The sequence below is a fragment of the Artibeus jamaicensis genome, unplaced genomic scaffold, assembly GCF_021234435.1.
Source record: "Artibeus jamaicensis isolate MK-2021 breed Jamaican fruit bat unplaced genomic scaffold, CSHL_Jam_final contig_465, whole genome shotgun sequence".
NCBI lineage: Eukaryota > Metazoa > Chordata > Mammalia > Chiroptera > Phyllostomidae > Artibeus > Artibeus jamaicensis.
Genome location: NW_026521843.1, coordinates 1,951,342 through 1,971,349, shown reverse-complemented (window position 1 = coordinate 1,971,349; position 20,008 = coordinate 1,951,342). Strand labels below are relative to the sequence as shown.

Sequence of the window (20,008 nt, the reverse complement as noted above, 5' to 3'; positions counted from 1 at the left end):
ACAGAGGGCGGGAGGGAGCGTGGGGAGAGTCTGCCGACTCTCCCATCAGCCCCCCCTCCCGGGAGCAACAGCCCCCCCCCAAATCCCAGCATTTCCCCCACACAACCCTGCTCCCAAAAGCTCCAGGGAAGGTGGGTGTCAGGGTCTGTGCCCACCCTTCTCAGGCGGCGGACCTCTGACAGTTGGTTGTAAATGTGCAACTGTAATCCCGTCCCCAGCAGAGCGGGAACAGAAGGAAGCCCGGGCTCAGCTGCCCCCCGCCCCCCGCCCGCCCTCCGGCCCCACCGGGTGCGTCACTGCCTGGGCAACTTAGTCCAAGGTCAGCACACTTCCAGTTCTCAGCAAATGGCTCTTTGACACAACTTCAGGCAAAGTTTGCATTGGTTGGAACCTTCCAGACTATGTGAACAAGCCTCATTATTAGGCATAACAACAACAAACACTGGGCCGACCCGGGGGCACCCTGTGATCTGGGGGGGCCGGGGGCCCGGGGGCAACACGTCTCACCCGCCGACTGCGTTCCACTGGCTTCGCCCCTCCACACCTCGGGCCTGTTCTGGTGACTCCTGTTCTCTTAGGCACCACAGGAGCCCCCTGGATGCTGGGCTCACGGTCCTTTGTGTGCATCTTTTCTCTGTTTTAATCCCTAGTCATTTGTTTTCAGTGACATCTCTGAAGGCTCGGTGCACAGAGCGACAACTATGGTTTTGTGTTGGTTTGGTTTTGAGGTATGGGGGGACGACGTTGTGAGGGGTCTGGGTGACAGTTGGCTTTGGTGAGCGGCGGGAGCCAGCCCTAACAAGGGTGCCCCCCTGCACCGGAAGCAAGGCGGCTTCCCGATGGCTTCAGAAGACACACAGGACTGGAAGTGGCCCCCAGGGGGCAGCGGCTGCTCACTGGCTCCCCACTGAGAGCTGGGGGGAGGGGGCTGTCCCGTCCATTGAACAGCCCTGGGGTCAGGTGAGGCCCCAGGAGCAGCGTCTGTGGGCAAAGGATGGCACTCTCTGGAACCACGCAGACCTGGGTTCAGGCCCTTGCGCGGACACTTGGAGAAATTATGGAACCTCTATGAGTGACAGCCTCTCCCCTCCTGTGAAAACTCATCCACCCTCCGCCACTCCCGACATGCACTTGTGGTGAACGAGACACACTTAACATCCCCGGGACCTATCAGCTGCTTGGAAAGGACCAGCCATTGTTATGTGTCGGGACTAAGGCCAGGGACGGGAGCTGACAAGGACCCAGGAGAGGAGGGACCCCACGATAAGCTCAGTTTTTGAGGCGGTTGAAGCTGATGGCCGTGCTCTCTGGAAGAAGCAAAACAGCCTCCTGAAGCCCGGTGCTTCACCCTCGGGGGTCCAAGTCAGGACACTGCCCCCGGATGTGTTTCAGAAGGGCAGAGACTAGGGCTCGCCCCTTCCGCAGGGGGTCCGTGAAGCCCACCCACCTCATGGTCCCTCCCCCAAGCGCTGTCTCTCTCCGCCAGGGTCCTGCTCCATCTTCCCTCCCAGGGCAGCTCCCACCCCTCCCCGCGTCCCTCCCCTGGGCCCCTTTTCCTGTTTACGGCTCCCCGAAGGCGTGACCCCTGGCCCGGCCTGCAGACTTGACCTCTGGCTTCCTTTCTTGGTTTCCACTGGCCCTGGAGACTGGGTGGCCTCCCACTGCCCTTGGCACCCGTCCCTGCAGCCCCTCGCCCCCGGGGCCAGCTGCGAGTTTCTGTCCGGGGGCGTCAGATCCCAACTTCCCTGTGACCGTCCCCCTGCAGGGCAGACCCCCTCCGAGGTGCGCTCAAAATTGTGACTCAAACACTGCCGACAATAGGTCATATTTTACCAAAAAATAGCGCATGTTGTTTAAGTCCGTCACGGACCGCCCCGCATGGGACAGACGGAGTGTGGCCCTGCGAACCCCGAGCAGCTGCGGACTGGGAATGGGAATTTGCTGAGAGAACCACAATGCACCACCGCAGAAAGGAAGCCTTTGTTTTCCCGATGTGAATGTCAAGTCACATGAAATAACCCACTATTTTAAGCACATCTGGTCAATTATAAGTATTATTCAATCTAAGCAACTCAAAATGTTTACAAGGCGCGCGGCTTATTCAGCTGGGGCTGGGGGTGTGCATGGGGACAGGAGAGGTGTGCGGACTCCAGGGAGTGAGACCTGCCATGGAGGGGCGGCCCACTGGTTCCTACAGGGCAGACCCACCCGGTCCCCCGGGTGCAGGGCTGTGGGCTTCGGTGGGTCCCCTCCTCTCACCTTCATGCCTTCAAAGAAAGTAAAGGACGACAAAGCAACTGACCTGTCCCCCCATGACCTCCTCCAAAAAGGCCCTGCTCTCCGAAGGCCAGCTGAGTGTCACCCAGGTTTGCTCCCCAGCCCCTCCCTCACCCCGTGTCTGGACCCCCCACACCCAGTCCCTGGTGTTTGGAAAATTGTCCCTGCTCCCTCAGAGGCCCTCGTGCCCAAGTCTCTGGGACAGGAGGTCTGTCAGTGGTCCTCGGCGTGTGCTCCCCCCCACACAGCAGCCCCAGCGTGGCGGGTGACACGCTGGCACACACCTACTACATCGGGACCCCGGACAGGAGTGCGGGGACGCAGTGGTCTGGGCTTGCTCCCGCCTTGCAGGGTGCTTCAGCCACAATGACGCCTGATGACCCCCCCGGGGTCTCCATCTCCCCCCCCCCCCGGCTCCACGCACCGCCAAAGCCCACGGGGCTCAGCCCCCACAAACACATCGCCCCCAAACACAGCTCCACAGCCTGCGTCTCCCAGGCACTGGGCGGAATCCCTGTATTAACTCTCTCACTCACTGCTTTTCATGACCGGGAGTAGGTGTGGCTTCCAATCAGCCCCCTGTGCTGCCCCAACCTGACGAGCTAGATTTATAAATACACGGCGTGACTGCGTCCTGTCCACCAGGCACGAGGAGATCACTTCCATGCATTACATCATCCACCTGCACGTTCATGGTGAGCTACCAGACCGGTTTTACCAATGAGGAAACCTAGGCACAGAGAGGGCGAGACCCCCTGCTCAGGCAGGGGCACAGAGCTGGCGACTAGCCAGCAGCCTGCATGACCTGGGGGCCCCTCCATGAGCCACGCTGCAGGCCCCTCCCATCCCCCCGACTCTTGAGAATGCAGACACAGTACGTACTGACCCTGCCTCCACCCCAGCCTGCCGGCCCCGACTCAGTGACTCCCTGTGGGCAGCGGCAGGAAGCCGTGGCTCCGTCTCTGGCTCCATCATCCGGAGCTGGAGGCCGCCGCTGCAGCTGCTGGAGACGCTGGAGAACAGTAGCGGAGCCGCAAATTTGCTACGAAGGAGCTGCCTCGGCCACCCCGGGAAGGAGCTGACAGCCAGCTCCTGCGAAGGAACACTGTCCGCAGCTCAGTGGTGAAACTTGACTGCAACTGTGCCGCCCGGTACCCGCACACGCCCACACACACCCTGCCCCCACACACCCTGCACACGCCTGGTCCCTGCAGCTTTATTCACAATCTCCAAAGCTCCTAGGCAGCCAGGACGCCCGTCAGCAGGTGACGGTGAACACCCCCGGGGCCTCCAGATATCGAGTACCAGTCAGTGCTTAGAGGAAATGGGCCCTCCAGCCATGAAAAGACGCCCAGGGACCTTCAATGCCTGTGACTGCCTGGAATAAGGCAACCGTGAAAGGCTCCAGCCTGTGTGATTCCGAGTCTACAGCAAAACCGTGGAGATGGTGAGGAGGGAGGTACGAACCGGCAGTGCACGGGGGCGCTCGGGGCGGTGAAGCTCCTCCGAGCGGTGCAAAGCGGTGGGCGCTCGCCTTACACGCCCGTCCAAACCCTCAGAACAATCACCGAGAAGAGCGAGTCCTGGGGACTGAATCCCATCCCCTCGTGGCAGCCCTCACCCTCGGTGACTTTAGGGGGTGATTAGGGTCACATGAGGTCATAAGGGTGGGGCTCTAGTCTAACAGGACCGAGGCCTGTTAAAAAGGACACACACACACACACACACACACACACACACAGAGACTCAGCGGGGAAGGCCCCGACCTCTGAGCCACAGAGAACACTGTCACAAAAACCAGCCTTTGGTGCCACCCTGACCCTGCCCACCCCCAGCCTCCAGGACTGGGAGGAGGTGAATTCCTGCAGTTACATCCCCAGGGTGTGGCGCGAAGTCTCGAAGCCTGAGCGACAGAGACAGCCATTGGTGGGCTTGGGGAGAGGGAGGTCTCTCTGGTCCAAGGTGTCCGCTCCATGGTGCTGGGCGCATTCACGGTGCAGGGGCAGGGATCAGGGGGCAGGTGGGAACTGGGCACCCCCCTCACTGTTGCCGTGGCCCTGAAACTCCCTGCTGCGGGAACTGTGTATCAACTTCCTCATCTATGTCTAACAGTAAGTCTGGAGCGACTGAATCTAAAGGACCCTAAAATACAGAGCTCATTTCTAAAACTTACTTACTTCATTTAAAGCTGAGTAAGCCCACAGAAACACCACCGTGGGCTCCAGGACTCTCCGGTCACCTGCCCAGGTGAGGTGACCCCTGACCGGGGAGCACAGTGTCAGCCATGGGACACAAACCCCTGGGCTGGGTGGGGGACGCTCACCTGGAGGGAGCAGCGGCCTCCCCGGAGCAGGCCCAGCCAGTGCCCCACGCCCTCAAAGCTCCGAGGGTCATGCCCCTCGCCAGAGAAGTCTGGCCTGGGGAGAGGACAAGAAGGTGACTCCTGTAGGAAGCCCCAAGGCTCCTGCGCTGCTGGGGGTGTCACTGAAAAGGGCGCCCCTCGGGGACCTGACGACTACCCGCGGAAAACGGCCTCAGAGAAATGTCCCGTTAGGCCAGGGCTAAGGCCTTGGGCTGCTGCCTCCCCGGCTCTGGGTCAGTGGGCCTGCCTGCTTGCTTCTGGAAGCTGCTCCTCCTCCAGCGGCTTGTCTTGGGGGACAGTGGCCACCCTGGAGCCCGGTCCTTCCCCGGAGACCCAATAAAACCGTCCGCACGCTGGCTGTAACCGGCTGTAACCAGTCCACAGCTCCCACATGACACTCGGCTCCCCGGACGGCCTGGGCCAGCCCCGTGCTCTGACCCCCGTTGTCCAGAGGAAGACACAAAGGGCCGATTATTTCGGCTCCCGTTTGCCCACAGAAGCACAGCGCTTGGCTGCCAGTGAGGGGGGCTTTCATGTTCACACATGCAGCCGTTGCATTTCAGGGCTGGAGGGGTCGTGGATGAAACCCGGGCTCCCCTCCACGCAAGGGAGACGGTGATGTGGCAAGACAGCTTGTTAGGGTGGAAATCCGCCCCTGGGTTCCCAATGTCCCATCTCCGTCTGTCCCACCGTGGAAAAAGTCCACCATGTCCTCAGCGAGGACAAGACAGAAGCCGGGGCCCAGAGCTTCTGCTTCATGTTAATGCTCAGCCCTCTGGAGCCGTCTGCCGCGGGCCTGGGAGTTGGTAGACCCACAGGGTCACGTGCTCCTGGGCGAGAGACGACGCTCGAACACATGGGGGTGAGTGCGGGTCGTGAGCGAGAGAGAGAGAGAAAGCTTCATTGTTCCCCTGGGATTATATTAGCCTGGGTTGGGGTGGACCAGGCGCTTTTTCAAAAGAACCAATCAACTTGCCCAGCTATCACAGGCTTTTTGATGGGTCCGCCCCCTGGTCAGACTGACAGGCGTCTGTGGTCCAGCTCCTCCCCCCACACCCCCAACAGTCCGGTACTGGAGGGGGAGGGGAGGAGAAGCGTTGAGCCCCTTGGAGCGCTGTGGCCCCCGGGGTGTGAAGCTGCGGCTTCCTGGGGACGCGCCAGGCTCCTGCCCCCAGTTTATTAAGCTCAACTCCCTTCCCTCTCTTTCCTTTGTGAATACCCAGCCAACTCTCCAGGGCAACACTGGGCTCTTCACGTTTCCTTACTGCCCACCGTTCACAGACTTGAGGCCTCGGCCACCCCACTGCGCACGGCACCGCTCTCCTCCCCCATGATGTGTTCTTGCCGAACCTCGCCAGAGAGACAGTGTGCCCCAGGTCCCTTTTTCCTGACAAGGACAATGTGCAGTGGGCGGTGGCATACGTCTCGTCTGGGACAAAGCCTGGGGAGCAGTCGCCCCCCCATCCCTGCTCTGAATGGACCTCCCACTCTCTGCCCCCACAAAGTCCCTCTGTGGGGTACGGAGATGGGCTTAGGCTGCCGTTGGCACTGTTCTCGCTCCTTCCTGTCACTTCTGGTTGACGGCAAGGCTGGTCTGGGAGCACCTTTGGCAGCTCGGAGGTGGGTAGGACGGCCTCAGGTCGTCTCCTTCATGATGCCAGGCAGAAGCCTTGTTGCTGGGGCCACAGCCTGGACACCCCCGGGCCTGGGGCTTGTCCCCCCTCCGGGGTTACGGGGAGAAGACTGGTGGAGGGGGCACGCCGTGGGGTGGGAGGAGGTCTCTGAAGCTTCCAGAAACCTGGGCTGTCATCTCGGCACTGGCAGTGAGTGGCCCTGTGACCCCTCGTGGTCTGTCACTATCTTCCAGGACCAATGCCTCACCTTCAGCTCTGGCTCCCGGACCCCTCTGCACCCATCAGGGCCTGGCAACAGTGAACAGAACTGATCGGTAGGCCTGCCCCCAGGAGCCTCCGCTCTGGGTGGAAGGTGAACAGATAAGGTCGGTCGGAAGATGAATAGATACGGCGTGTCAGCCAGCTTGGTGTGTTCTGTGGGAAATTAAGGGGGGGGGGGGAGTCGGTGCCAAAATGCGTCTGGGACTTCCACAGACCAGCGGGCTGCGTGACCCGCGGTGGACTGTCTGCAACAATGCAGCCATCGGGGGGTCTATTCTTTGGGGGCATGACAAACGGGCCTGAGGACCCCCCGAGATAGACTTTGAAAGGAAGGTCGCTAGAACACGCTGACAGTTGAGGTGTGAGACAGAGGCAGGGGGCAGTCAGGACGCTCCAGGCTTTGACCTTGGCCACAGGAAGGAGGGACAGAGAGTGGACGTGTCCTTGTTAAATCTAGGGCAGGGGGGTGGGGTCTATGCGGTGCTAGGGCTCCCCCACTGTTCACTGGCTGGCTGGGGCAGTTCAGTGAACCCCTCAAGCTCAGGTCCCCCTTTCCGTGAGGCAGACACTGCGTCACGTCATCAGCAGACATGTCAGGCGCTGGGCCACACAGAACGCCCCGAGTGTCCGAGGTGACCGAGCTGGGACCCGACACAAAGACCTGCAGTCCACCTGGCAGCGGGAGCCATGCCCGTCTCCCTGTCCTCGGATGGGGACATGGTGACATCTGCCATGTGCCATCTGCCCACATGGGCACAGGAGAGGCAGCACGGTCTCCTGGGAGGACAGGCGCAGGCACCCACCTGGACCCTGAAACACGTCTGTGGCATGTAGAGTTCCCGTGCCACCTCCACACCCTTGCGTCTGCCTTCACGCGTGACCCGCGTCTGACCCGTGCTCACTTCTGATCACTGCTGAGCGACCGCCCTTAGTGCCGGGGATCGGGCACTGTGTTCCAGGGCCTGCGGCCATTTCTCCATGTCGCCTGGGCCTGAGGACGATGAAAGGGCCCCCACAGCCAGGAGACAAGCAAGCAGGACGAGCCTGAAGCATCCCTGTCACTTCAGCAGTGTGACACTGTGACGGCAGCGCCGCAAAGCGCTGCTTGCAGAGCCCAGAGGCCTGTGGTCCTGGCACCCGCACTTGTCCATCATCTGACCGCCTACAACACACCCCCGGCTCCCACCACCGGCTCCTGGTTGGGGGACCCCACAGCCCTCCTGGTGCACGGACACCTCCTGGTGCACGTGTTGTCTCCTTCCCCTGAGACTGGGAGAGTTTAGAAAACCTAGTCAGAGAAGAAACTGCTCTGTTTTGCTCTTTCCTTCACTATAACCGGGTGAAACAAGAAGACCGCCGTCAGTGGGGCGCTGTCCCTCCCACTGGGGTGAAAGGAGGGGGCCTTCCACCCGAGACAAGGAGTCTAGCGAATGGAGGCTGAGCCCCCCACACACTGGTAGATAGAGGGTCCCTATATGCCTCTTTTCTGACTGAATCGTGCCGAATAGCATCTGCAACACGTGGATCAGCTGCCCTGGTTCCAAACGTCCCCAGGCCCTGTCCCGCAGTTTGGCCTGGTCCCTGGCCCTGGGAACAGGGCAGAGATGCGTGGTCCGCTCAGTGCTCCGCAGCCAGAACGTTAGGGACTGAGGCGGAAGACTGGAAACGGTTTGCTCTCATCTCAGTCCCTGGGTCCAGGGCGGCCGATCGTGGCGTCTGGCCCCAGCTCCGGACCGGCTGTGCTCCCACGCAGACCTGCTTCCCTGCGTGGGCAGGGCAGGTGGCCTCCCTCAAGCTCAGAAAGGTCCCTCCCTCCCACCGCTGCCCCGGGCCACGGCCTCCAAAGCACACTTGCCCATCCGGCTGATCCGCCTCTGGGACACAAAAGAGGCCGCCTCCGAGAACCAACACCGCTGAAGTTTCCATCCTAAGAATGAAAAGGTGCCACTTTAGGCACCTGGAAGATCTCTCCCATCACCTGTCTGTAGAAGACGGCATTCGGCCTGGTGATGGCCGTGACAGACCGTCCAGGCAGCTGAGGGGCTGAAATCCACCCAGTGCTCACCTGCCCGGGTGAGCAGACAATCACCACCACGCAAACAAGACAGCCCCTCTGTGCCGGCTGTGGTCGACAGCGGGAGATATCCGTGCCCCCTCTCAGGGCTCCCCATCTGTCTAGAAAGAAGGCTGCCCTTGGACTGGACTGAAGAGCCCTGGGTAAGGGGCGTGGCCGGGACCAGGAGGTCGGAAGGGCCCAGCCAGGGAGACTTCCCTTCCCCACATTCCGCAGCCTTGCACCCGCCACCCCGGGAGGCATATCCCCGCAAGGATTTGGACGACACCAAGGCCACTCCAAACGCTGTCTTTTCTGACCCTGGCTGGGGAGACCCCAAGCACAGACGAGCTCCCCAGACAGAGAGACGGGACGCTGATGCTGCCGATAGCCCCTGTGTGTCCGCCTCTGTCCCCAAGCCTCGCCCGCACCCCCATCCTCCAGCTGGACCACAGGGGGAGCTCTAACAGCTACAGAAACCGACCAAAAACTTACTCAGAATGAGCTCCGACATGACGGCCCAGAGGTGGGGACAGAGCTCTGACAGAACGTTCGCCAACGAAGGACCCACCTGCAGACCCGGGTCCTGTGTTCCCCGAGTGAGAGGCTTTGTGCGAAGCCCACCCCCGAGGGAACTGTCCTCCCGCTGCGCTGACGCAACCTGTCCTGAAGGACAACAGACGCAGAGCTCAAATTATTCCCAGGAAAACGCCCCCGCCGATCAGGAGGCACTCCCACTGGGAGTCCCCATGAGTTCACGGCTCCGGAAGGCGTGTTTGTCTCCAGCACACGGCGACACCGGGAGTCTGCGCCCGGACCTGTGCGTGCCGTCCCTGTGCGCAGTCCTTGGCTGCACAGAACAGAGGCAGAGCCGCCTCAGGAGTCTGTTTTGGGGAAGTTCAGAGCTGCTAAAATAACAATGGGTCCGCGGGGACTACAGTCGCATAAGGACGCAGGCTCTTGAGTCAGGAGGGAATCGTTAGCACAGAGCTGCAGCGCCCAAACGAATGGGCTCTGCCACGTCCAGCCAGCATCCTCCTCATTCTCGGCCATCCTAGGCCTCCGTCCGACACGGCCAAGGCCACTCCAGTACGTCCTGCTGCTCCAGAGGGAAGCAGGTCCAAGTTCTCCGGAACCTCAGGCCCACAGCCCCTCTGTGCCCGAGTGTCCCCTCCCACTCTGTTCACCGACGGCTCAGGGGAGAAGGGCCGGGGGCCGGGGGGCTGTGTCTTGGGTTCCCCAGACAACCGCGCACCGGCCACGACACTGTTTCATCAGCTTTCCCTGCTCCCCACCTCCCTCCCAGGGGCTCCCCAGTGACCTGCACACCTGGCACAAACGCCTCACCTGCCCCCACCACCACCTCTCCCCACCTTCCAAGCTTCTCTTTTCTGCTCCCAGCTCCCTGGGGGCCTGTCTATCATGTAACCCAGCGCATTCATCTCCATCCCCCTCCCCAGAATGCTCCGCGAGGGCAGTGGTTTTCACCTGTTTTGCAAAATCTCTTGTATCCAAAGAGTGCAGAAGTCTGGGGTCACCTGAGCATCCGTGGTCTAGAATTACGGCCCCAAATGTAACAGGGCCCACCAGGTCCAAGCCGTGGGCCCTGGTACAGGGAAGATGTGCCATGAAAACGGGTCTGCACAAGTCACACGACGCCAAACTCACAGCTGGGCAAAGCTGGGGTGACACTGTTCCAGGGATCGCCCCCCAGGACACTAGAGGCTTCCCGGTCCCCGGGAGAACTTCACGCTGTGTGGTGCCCGGTGCCGTGCTCTGGGTGACGCTGGTGTCATGGGCAGGAGGCGCGTGGGGTGAGTTTCCCGAGCAGGAGGCTAGACAACCAGTGGTCACAGGGCGTGACTTTCTGCACAGTGGAGTAACAAGGCGGATGGCGGCCCGCGAATTTACCTGACAGTCGTCCAGAGACAGCTGTGGTCACCTGATGTGTGCTGCTGTGGACGCAGGCCAGGGTCTCCCCCCGGGGGGACCCAGGATGCCGGCCTCAGCCCAGGCCTGCCCTTGGCCAGCGCCCCGACCTGGGCCAGGGTCCTGAGCTCCCCATACCCGGCTTCATTCAGGAGCACACTGCTGGGGCTCATCAAATGCCTGCTCAGCTGACAGACCGTTTCTGGAACGTGGGCGGTTCCAGTCACGGGGGAGACCGACAGACGCGCCTGGCTGGTGGGTGTCCAGGGCAGACACTTTTGAGGGGTGGTAGGCGATGTTTGTCAAGGACCCGAAAAGGTCTGCATTCTTTGGTCAGGTAACCCCCTTCCTGGGAATCTGTGCAGAGCATAAAACACAGAGCGGGTCCTGGCTGGTGTGGCTCAGTGGATTGAGCACCGGCCTGCAAACCAAAGGGTCACCGGTTCAGTTCCCAGTCAGGGCACATGCCTGGGTTGCAGGCTGGGTCCCCAGTAGGGGACATGTGAGAGGCAACTACACACTGATGTTTCTCACATTGATGTTTCTCTCCCCCACTTTGTCCCTCTCTTTCCTTCTCTCCAAAAATACATAAATAAAATTTTTTACAAAACACTGGGAGTGGGAAATTGTTCACGACAGCATTTTTTGTAACGTTAAGAAGGTCTAAGAGCATCAACATAATTTTTGGAAAGAGATCACAAAGCTGTAAGAGCAGAAGACTGGACGAGTGTGGGCCAGAGGATGACATTTTCCATTTTTAACCAACAGCTTCGGGACCTAGTGCTGGTGGGTGGAGAGTGGGAATAAGAATGACTCGCTCATCCCGTGAGCCTCTCTGGACAAAGACGGGGCACACCTCGTACTCCCAGAATCGGTTTGGTAAGTGAGGGGAAAGTAAGTTTTCCCTGCAATATTCCTCACTGCAAATACATTTCAAAAACTGCTGCTGCGCCAGGGAAAGTCAAAGTAAATACCAACATGGAAAAGAAGAGAGAAAAAAAAAATTATCCCAAAGAGTTCATCTCCTTCAGACAGAATTTGGGGGGCTGGGAGGTGGGAGTGCACAGCCAGGTACCTGGTCGAGCAGGGTCCCAGAAACATCCACATGGAGCGTCCAGTCTCCCGGGTGAGACGATCATAAACCCGCGGCCAGGACGGGGGCGGGGCGGGCAGGGACGGGGTTTGCCAGGGGAACTCAACCCCACAGTCCCGTGCCAAGAATCGGCAGTCCGTCCACAGAAGAGACCAGCTGGGGCTGTTCCCACTCAGCCCAACCCACTCCAAAAATTCTTCGAAAAGGAAAAAAGTATGTGGCGAAGGTAGGAAAACACTCACAGTCTGAGGAGGTGAGCAGGGCTGAAACGGAAAGTTACATAACGCCCCTTCGGTACCGGGCTGTGGGGGGAGGCTGTCACCTGAGTGAACCGAGAGGCACGGCAGCTTTGTGGGCTGTCACTCAGCCTCGCCCCCGGCCAGCTCCCGGGGAAGTGGGTGGCATCCGGTCGGCGACTTGTGCCCGGTGGGGGCCCTGCAGGAGGGAGCCACTGCCCCAGGGGCCTGCTGGAAGGGACCTGAGGTTCCTCCCCCAGGGCCCAGGGCCCTAGCGAACTGCTAACCAGGCTGAAATCCTGTTTGCGAACCGGTAACAAAAGACCAGAAAGAAACTGCAGTGAATGCAAAAGCGCCAAAACCGGAAATCTAGAAATAAATACTCGGTGCTTCCTTCACCTGCAGTGGGCACTGGGGCAAGGCCTCCTTCAAAGTCAAGGATGCGGGTTAATTAGGCGGGAGCTGAACCCACGCAGATAGTACAGTGAAAGTGGGAGGGAGTCCCAGGTATCCCTCCCAGACCAGCGACTGCCCAGCCACAGGGCTGAGTGGCGGGACCCAGGGAGAAAACAGGAGTCCCGGTTGCCAGGGCAGCGGAGCAGCCACCACCCTGTGGGGGCAAAAGACTCTGGGCCCCGGGGGGGGGGGGGCAGGCTGGAGTGAGGAGCCTGCCGGGGGAGGGGCCAAGGCAAAGCCTCATCATCCTGAAGCTGCCCCTGGGACTCGGCCAGCAGGAACCGCAGCAGGCCCTTCGCTCGTCAGTCTTCACCGTCACATCACCAAAGTCACTCGCTCCCTGTGTTACCGTTACAACGTTATCTTTCAGCCCCTATGCTGAACAAGTCGGGGGCAGCATATATACCAGACAGGCCCGGGGCCCAGGCCCGGCCCCACCACCCTCCAGACAGACTCTCGAACCAGACAGCTGAAGGAGCACTCGACCCAGCGCAGTTCGGAGATACTGGGAAATGGAGGGAACTTAAGGGCACAGCCCAGCCCCCCTCCTTCACCCCTGCCAGGCACCCTGCATGACCCCAGGGCCGGGCTCCCCTCGGAGTAGCTGCCCTCCCCCGAAACTAGAGATGAGGAAGGGCTGCGGACCCCAGCAGGCAGCCGCCGATTCAGAAAATACAATGCTAAGCAGCGTCTCTGTTTCCCCACACTTGCCGGGCGGTCTGCAAAGCACACGCTCTGCTCTGCAACGAGCAAAACGAGACGGAAAAACATGGCAAAGTCAAAACTGTTCAGGGAAGGAAGGCAGAGCTGAGCGTGATGTGAGCGCACAAAATCCGTGACCCAGGTGTGCGTGCATTTTTGTGTTTGATGATGCTTTGTGCACCCAGACATGTGCAGACCACGCTTCAGGGCCAAACTTCCGAAGGGAAGGGGTCGCCGTGGGGTGATGGACCCGGGCCCAGGCAGGTGTGTGCCAAGAAGGCTCCCAGCAGCCACTCCGGGCCGGGGGTCACCCCTCCTACCACAAATGGGGAGCCTGAACCACACATGTCTGTGGTCTCCCAGTGCTGGGGCTGTGCGTCCAAGGTCAGGGGTGGGCAGGTCGGTCCCTCCGAGGCCTGTCCCTGACATGCAGACAGCCGTCTGTCTTCTCCCTTGTCTCTCACGCCAGTGTTGCTCTTGGCAAGTCTCCGTGTCATTTCCCTGTTTGATGGCAGTGCCTGGGGTTTGAGTTAGAGCGCCCCCTCCTGACCTCATTTTAACTCGCCCCCCCCCACCCCATGAAGGCCCTACCTCCAAGACAAGCGCATGGGGCGGGACTCCAACCCACCATTCTCGGGGGACACAGCTCAGCCCCCGACAGTGCTGTTCTCAGAGGGTTGTACAGAGGACTGAGCATGGTCACAGATGTGACACCGTGCCGCGCATGTCACTGCTCCCCCAGAATGACCACTGCTGTCATCGTCACACCTAGCGTGCCATCCCTGATGAGGGCTGTCACAGGCAGGGTGGGGGCCGTCCTGGGTCTGGAAGCAGGAGACCGGAGGCCCAGAGGACACCATGGCCACCGCGTCCCGCCCTGAGCCTGAGACCTCATCTGACCAACTGGCACCCACCAACCTCACACGCTCACTGCCAGGAAGTGGGGCGGATGCGGGGGGCGGCCCCCCGGGGATGAGCAGTCACCCACCCCGCTGCAGGAGGCGACTCGCCCAGGCTGGGACGACAAACCCACCAAGGTCAAAGTGCCTCCTTTGTCCAGAAGGAGAGTCCATTTGTTTTTCCAGCCATCTCGGCTGAATAAATTCACAGGTAACTCAGGGTGCTTTTTTTGTACGGTTGGAGAAAATGACTGTCCTGTCGAGTATGTTTGCTTGTCCCGTGATGAGAACAGGCTGGCCAAGGAAGGGGAGGCGGTGTCCAGTGCCAGGAGCCCTGCGGGTGAGCACGGGGCCCTCATCACTGCCGCGGCCACAGGACACCTCTCAATTACTGCGGTGGCTCTCTGCGTTCCCAGAATAAACCCTGAGCGGCAGCTGGGTCTGTCCCAGCGCGGAGGTGACTAGCGGTTGGCTGAGCTGGTGGTGCCAAGCGGGAGTTTGTTCTGGCGTGGATTCCGACCTGGCTGGCCTCCGTGTCCTGAATGTTCACTGTTTGCCTGCTTCAGCCAAAATAAAATAAAGAAGTACTCTGCCAGCATATTTTACCTTGTGAGTCACGATGGAGGATGTTCTCATTCTGTATTTTTCTCACATAAATAGGAAAGCCAGAGGTTCTAGAGCATGCCTTTGAGCCTTCCCAAGAGGGGCGCCGAGAGGGGAAGGCAGCGGACGAGGGCAGGCGGTCGGGGTTGGCGGGACTGGGCTGGCTGCCGACCGCACGCCCGGAGCTTTCTGCCCAGGCTGCGGTCCTTGCAGAAAACCGTCTCCACCGGCTACACTCCATCTTCCTATGGACATCACTCTGTCTGGGTCACGGTCGCGATGCTCTGCAGAGCAGTCGCAGTGGCACATGAGGGAACACATGACTGAAAAGCATCAAAGGTCACAGAGCTCAGCGTGCTCTCGCGAGGGAACCCTTGCCGTACTCAGCGATGCCCACGGCTCTTCGCGGGCAGTGACCCACTTCTGCAAACGTCGGAGTTCCTGGAAGCTCCCGTGGGAGGCCGGCCAAGCGGTGATTCCAAACCCAGACACGTCCCTGCTTCGAGCCTGAAAGTGCCTGCCTGCTGTCCAGTGCCTGGAGTGTGCCCGGCGAGCTCTCGGGCTTCCCCTGCCTGTGCCCCTACAGAGCAGAGAAGGCCACCTCCCCTGCCCCAGCAGCAGAGCCCGAGACCCGGGTTCCCACCGGAGGCTGGTTCGGGAAGGGACCCCAGGGAATGGACAGAGACGCATGAAGTGAGACGGGCCAGGAACGCAGCCACTACAGGATTCGCCAGCAAGCAACGGCCACTGTGGTCGAGAAGACTCAACCTGAACCCCTGGGAACCTGCTACCACACCCTGCCGGTCGTCACCCTGTCCCAGAGGCGAGGCAGGGGCAGCTGCCTCTCACCTGTGCCCCGTGGGCCGAGGCGGCACAGGGCGCGGCTGCACACTGGCAGCCCAGGGGCAGTTCTGGGGCAGGAACGGCCCACAGCCAGGTCCCGCGCTTCAGAAAAGCCAGGGGGGGGAGGCGGCCACAGCAAAGGAACCCAGCTACTGTCAACTTCCACCTTAAAATATGTTTTCCTAACAGGCTATTATTGGGGTGTTCTTGGTGGCTGAGGGTTTCTACAGTGGCAATTTACCCTTCTCCCAAAACAGACCTCCAGGCAGGGGCTGCTCAGGCCCTGGGAGGCCGGATCCGGTTCCACCAACCGGAGAGAAGGGGAAGAAAACAGCCAACTCCCGGAGGGGAACCTCAGTTTGAAACTATTCCAGAGTCCCTCTGGCCAACCTGCCGGGACCAGACTCACGAGGGCGGTGTGACTCACCGGCATTTCCCACCCAGCGTGTCTGTTAAGGAACTGGGCAAATTCCCCGCCACACACAATGGGGCACACGGCAAGCGTGGCTGAGCAGACGGCGTCTCTGAGGTGTTTGGGGGCCGGGGGTCCCGTGCGGGGGGCCTCTGCTGGGCCCTGGGCGAGGCGGCAGCTCCCTGTCCCGGGAAGCTGGCAGCGCGGTTGGTGAAATATGGTGACACCACATGGGAGGGATGTGGGACCGGGTGCCCAGTCCCCGTGAGAAGCTTCGCCCGCTCAGTTAATGTGGCTGAAACCGCAGTCTGATGGGGCACCTGTCCCCCCCCAGATGAGGAGACGCCGAATGTGCACCAGGTCGCACCCCATCGCACGTGGGTTTCGTCATTACCAGGGTCCCTCCCGGTGCCCATCCTAAACCACGGCCCGGGGAGGGCTCAGCACCTCCGAGGCCGCTCCGGGAATGGGCGGGCAGGCGCTGTCTGCTGCAGCTGAGAGATCAGAGGGTGTCGCCGCCTGGGAGGAAAGGGCCCGGCAGAGGGCCGGAGGGTGGTGACAAGTCACGGCCTGGGCTGGAGGGCACCGAGTGACCCCTCGGGGGCCGCAGCGAGGTCGCCCTCCGCGGGATTCCCATTTCTTAGTGCCCTGTGTCTCTCCAAATAAAATACAAATGGTGTCCTCCGCACACGGGTCTCCCTCTCCAAACACCTGCAGACCCGGTGGGGGCGGGTCCAGACCACAAACCTTTGGATCCGCAAAGGCTCCCCCACAGAGCCTCGCACGCACCTGGAGCTTAACGCAGGTCCCTGCGAAAACCTGGGGTTCCGAGGTAGAAAACGTGCTTTGTGGGAAGTCGATAGCAAAGACCGAACACCTCCACTCGCAGAAAACCATCCAGCTGCTCACCGTCTTCTTAACTAAGGCCCGAGCACAGGGCGCGAGAGCAGACGGTCTCAAGGCGAACCGGGTGCCGAGGAAGCGACCGGCCTTCCTGCAATGCTCGTTCGAAACCCCGGCCGCTTCCCGCCAGGCTGAGAAGGAGGAAGGCGCATGTTACGTCTTCTCCAACCGCAAAAGTATCACGTGAATGTTTTGCAGGAAAACACAAGAAAAGGCACAAAGACAAAGGATAAATCACAAATCCAGAAAGACACTGGGGCCGGGGGTGGGGAGTTTGTTTCAAACACCAGAGCAGGGTTATTTTTAAAGTTTTTTTCAATGCCAACCGCCCCCCCCCCTTAATTGGCATTGTACTGACCAGTGACTTCACACAGTCCCTTCACTGCCAAGGTCAGAATGAAATGCCACCAGCACCGGGATGGGTTCTTTTGGGCTCAGGAAGTAAACAAACCATTTGTGAATGTGAAAGGCACTCCCGAAACTGGGCAACAAGGCGCGGGGCCTGCCCAGGCTCCGGAGCGGAGATGCACAGCTGCCCCTCGGCCTCTCCCTGCACCGGGTGGAAGCTGAGGGCCAGAGAGAAGACGTGAGTGGCAGGGTGGGACAAACTCGGGCCGGCCACCTGCAGGCGGCCTGTCCTCACCCCCACCCCCACTTCTGAGCCGAGATGGCTGTCTCTTCGCCCTCAAAGTTGTGTGACGTTTCCTCTCTGAAGTGTTTGGTCATCACTTCCCGGAGCCCATCCGGGTCATGCTCGCCAGCCTGATGACGAAGCAGCATTTGGGACCCAGGGAGACTTGCCCCAGGTCAACTCCTCGCGAACAACAGCGAAGACCCCCCTTCCCTTCTGGTTTGCCCACCAGTGGCCCACTTGTGCGGGGCCTGGTGCCAAGACCAGAAACCCAACCAGGTTCTACCCTCTGCTGTGCCCCAACCCAGACCCCTCCCGGTGGGGACACGGGTGAAACACAGCTGAAGGTCTCAATGAGCATATTCCGAAACCACGCAGTGTCCTCTCCTCCTCGCACGGTGTCCACCCAGCATATCCCAGTGACCTCTGCATTGTCACCTGACCTCTGGAGTGTGACAGGAAATCCGGACACCTCTCCGAGGTTCTCAGAAGCTCAGAATGCAGGGCTGGGAGGTGTCAGGAAACAAAGGGGCACAGAGAAGTGATGTGGAACAGCTGCGAGTGACCTCGGCCCGAGGGCGGTGCAGGAAGCCTACGACCCATCTCACACCAGACGCGCCTCCCACCAGGGGCCTGGGACCCCTGCTGCTCCGGCTGGTCCTGCCACCTGCACACACCAGGGGTGCTGTCTTTCTAACTGGCCGAAAATGTCCTGTGCTGACCCCCCTTCCCCATCCCACCCCCTTCTCACCTCTTCCGACTCCCGGCAACGCCCAGACCTCCCGGTGGGAGGCCAGGTGGGGAAGGTGACCGGCCTCACGAGGCCCCAGCTGGCGCAGGACAGGGCAGGCCATGGGACCTTGGGGTGGGGGCGTCGAGTCCTCTGCCCTGGTTCAGGTCACGTGAGATACCTGATTGCAGGGCAAAAAGTTCTGTCCGAACAAGAGCTGTTTGCAGACGTGTGACCTGCATGCTGCTTGGGCCCCGCACGTCTGTGTCCGAAACCCTGGGACCGGCACCTGCCGCTGTGCGTGGGCTTCGGTAACGCCCCCACCCTGGTGGACAAGACCCCGGCAGGGACAAACGGCACACGAGCATCTCCACATTCTGCACTTTGCGGCACGCGCAGCCCACACAGGGGTGGGCGACACACGGCAACCCCCCTCCCCCCTGCCCAGAGTCCCGCACACCAGGGCCTGATCGGAAGCAGCGGCCAGCCCGGGGCCCTCTGGGAAATCAATTACGGCCACGTGGACATCCCCAGCATGGTGGACACCAAGGCTTTGGCTCAGCACAAAAAAGCCACATCAAAGTCCCCAGAATTTGCCACCATGACTCAGGAGAGAGGCGAGTGGCCACGGAATGGGCTGAGGGTTCCGTCACAGCCTGACTTCTGGAAATCCCCGGGGGCCTGGCAGCCCACCGGCCGCTTCGTCGGGGCCCCGGGTCGTTTCTCCAGGTTCCCACTGCCAGGTCTGTGGGTGGGACTGCCTCCTACCGGGCTGCTCTGCTGAAACACGGCCCTCCCTTCCCCTCGACCGGGCGACACTCAGGGGTGGGAGGGAACTGTAGAAAGCCTGCCCTCTGTGTCTGTCTGTCTGTCTGTCACGGCAGTGAGGGAGTGGACGGGGCTTGTCTTCCAGTCACCCCTCTTGACTTTCCGGACCCTTCACCAGCCTTCCTCCTGGGGCAGCGGGCCGAGCGGGCGGCTAGGCAATGGGACCGCAGGGCACGGTGGATGGCCACTGAGTTCCCGTGTCCTGGGCGTGGGCACATCCGGGGCCCTGCGGTGGCCATAATGGCTGCCATGTGTCCATTTGTCACCCTGCAGGGCCACAGACCCAAGCCCTCCGGTGACCCACATGCTGCGGGGACTGCACCCTGCCCCTGACCGCAGTCAGTCAGTGCCCAGTGGGCAGGGCCAGGACCCGGTGGCCTCCAGGAAAAGCTGACACCCCCGAGTCGGGTCCCTAAAAGCAGGCAAGCTGGGATGGGGCAGAGGGCGGGGCTCAGAGGGGCCCCCAGCACCCCTAGGGGATCGGTCATTCAAAGAGTGCAATGGGGGGTGTGGGGGTGAGAGAATAAGGACATCTACTTAAAGTGACGGCATTTGCAGAGCTGACGTTCAGTTCAGTGTCCCCGGGTGTGCTGGGGACCTCAGGAGGGGCCCAGAACCAGAGGCCCGAGAATCTAAGCAGGGAAGTGGCAGTGTCACTCTGCCCCGCAGACACTGCTGAGGGCTGCTCTGCCTTCAAGACCATGCAGCTCTCCAGACAGGCCCCAGGTGGCGCAGGGCCATGGGCCTCGCCCCCCGCAGGCCCCACGGCTCCCTCAAGTCCTTGGAGCCCAGGACCAGCAAGGCCAAGGGCGACAGCAGGGAGACGGAGCTCTGTCCTACAGATGACATCCGGGCACCCACAGAGGGGAGGCGTGGTCTAAAAAGGGAATGTTTTCGGGGCAGGCCATTCACCTGACAAACGCTCAGACAGCATGTGCCGACCCCACACTCTGAGCCTGAGCACGCCAGGCCTCCGGCGGTGAGCTCACACCAGCCATGTGGAGGGACTCGGCTCCGACAGTGGCCAGGACGGGTGCAGAAGAGGGGCCGCCCACCAGACAGCTCTGAGGACCAGCCTCCTGCAGGCACTGGGCCGAGGAAGGGAATGACCTCTGAGATGCCAGCCCCGGACTCCAGCCCAAGATTAGATGAGGCT

At 61.0% G+C, this 20,008-nt stretch overlaps 1 protein-coding gene across 6 annotated transcripts in view; it reads right to left on the bottom strand.

Annotated features, from left to right (window-relative positions):
• RNF144A (ring finger protein 144A) overlaps positions 1-20,008 on the bottom strand; it is a 72,942-nt gene that overhangs the window by 24,894 nt on the left and 28,040 nt on the right. The gene's annotated exons all lie outside the window — the stretch shown is intronic.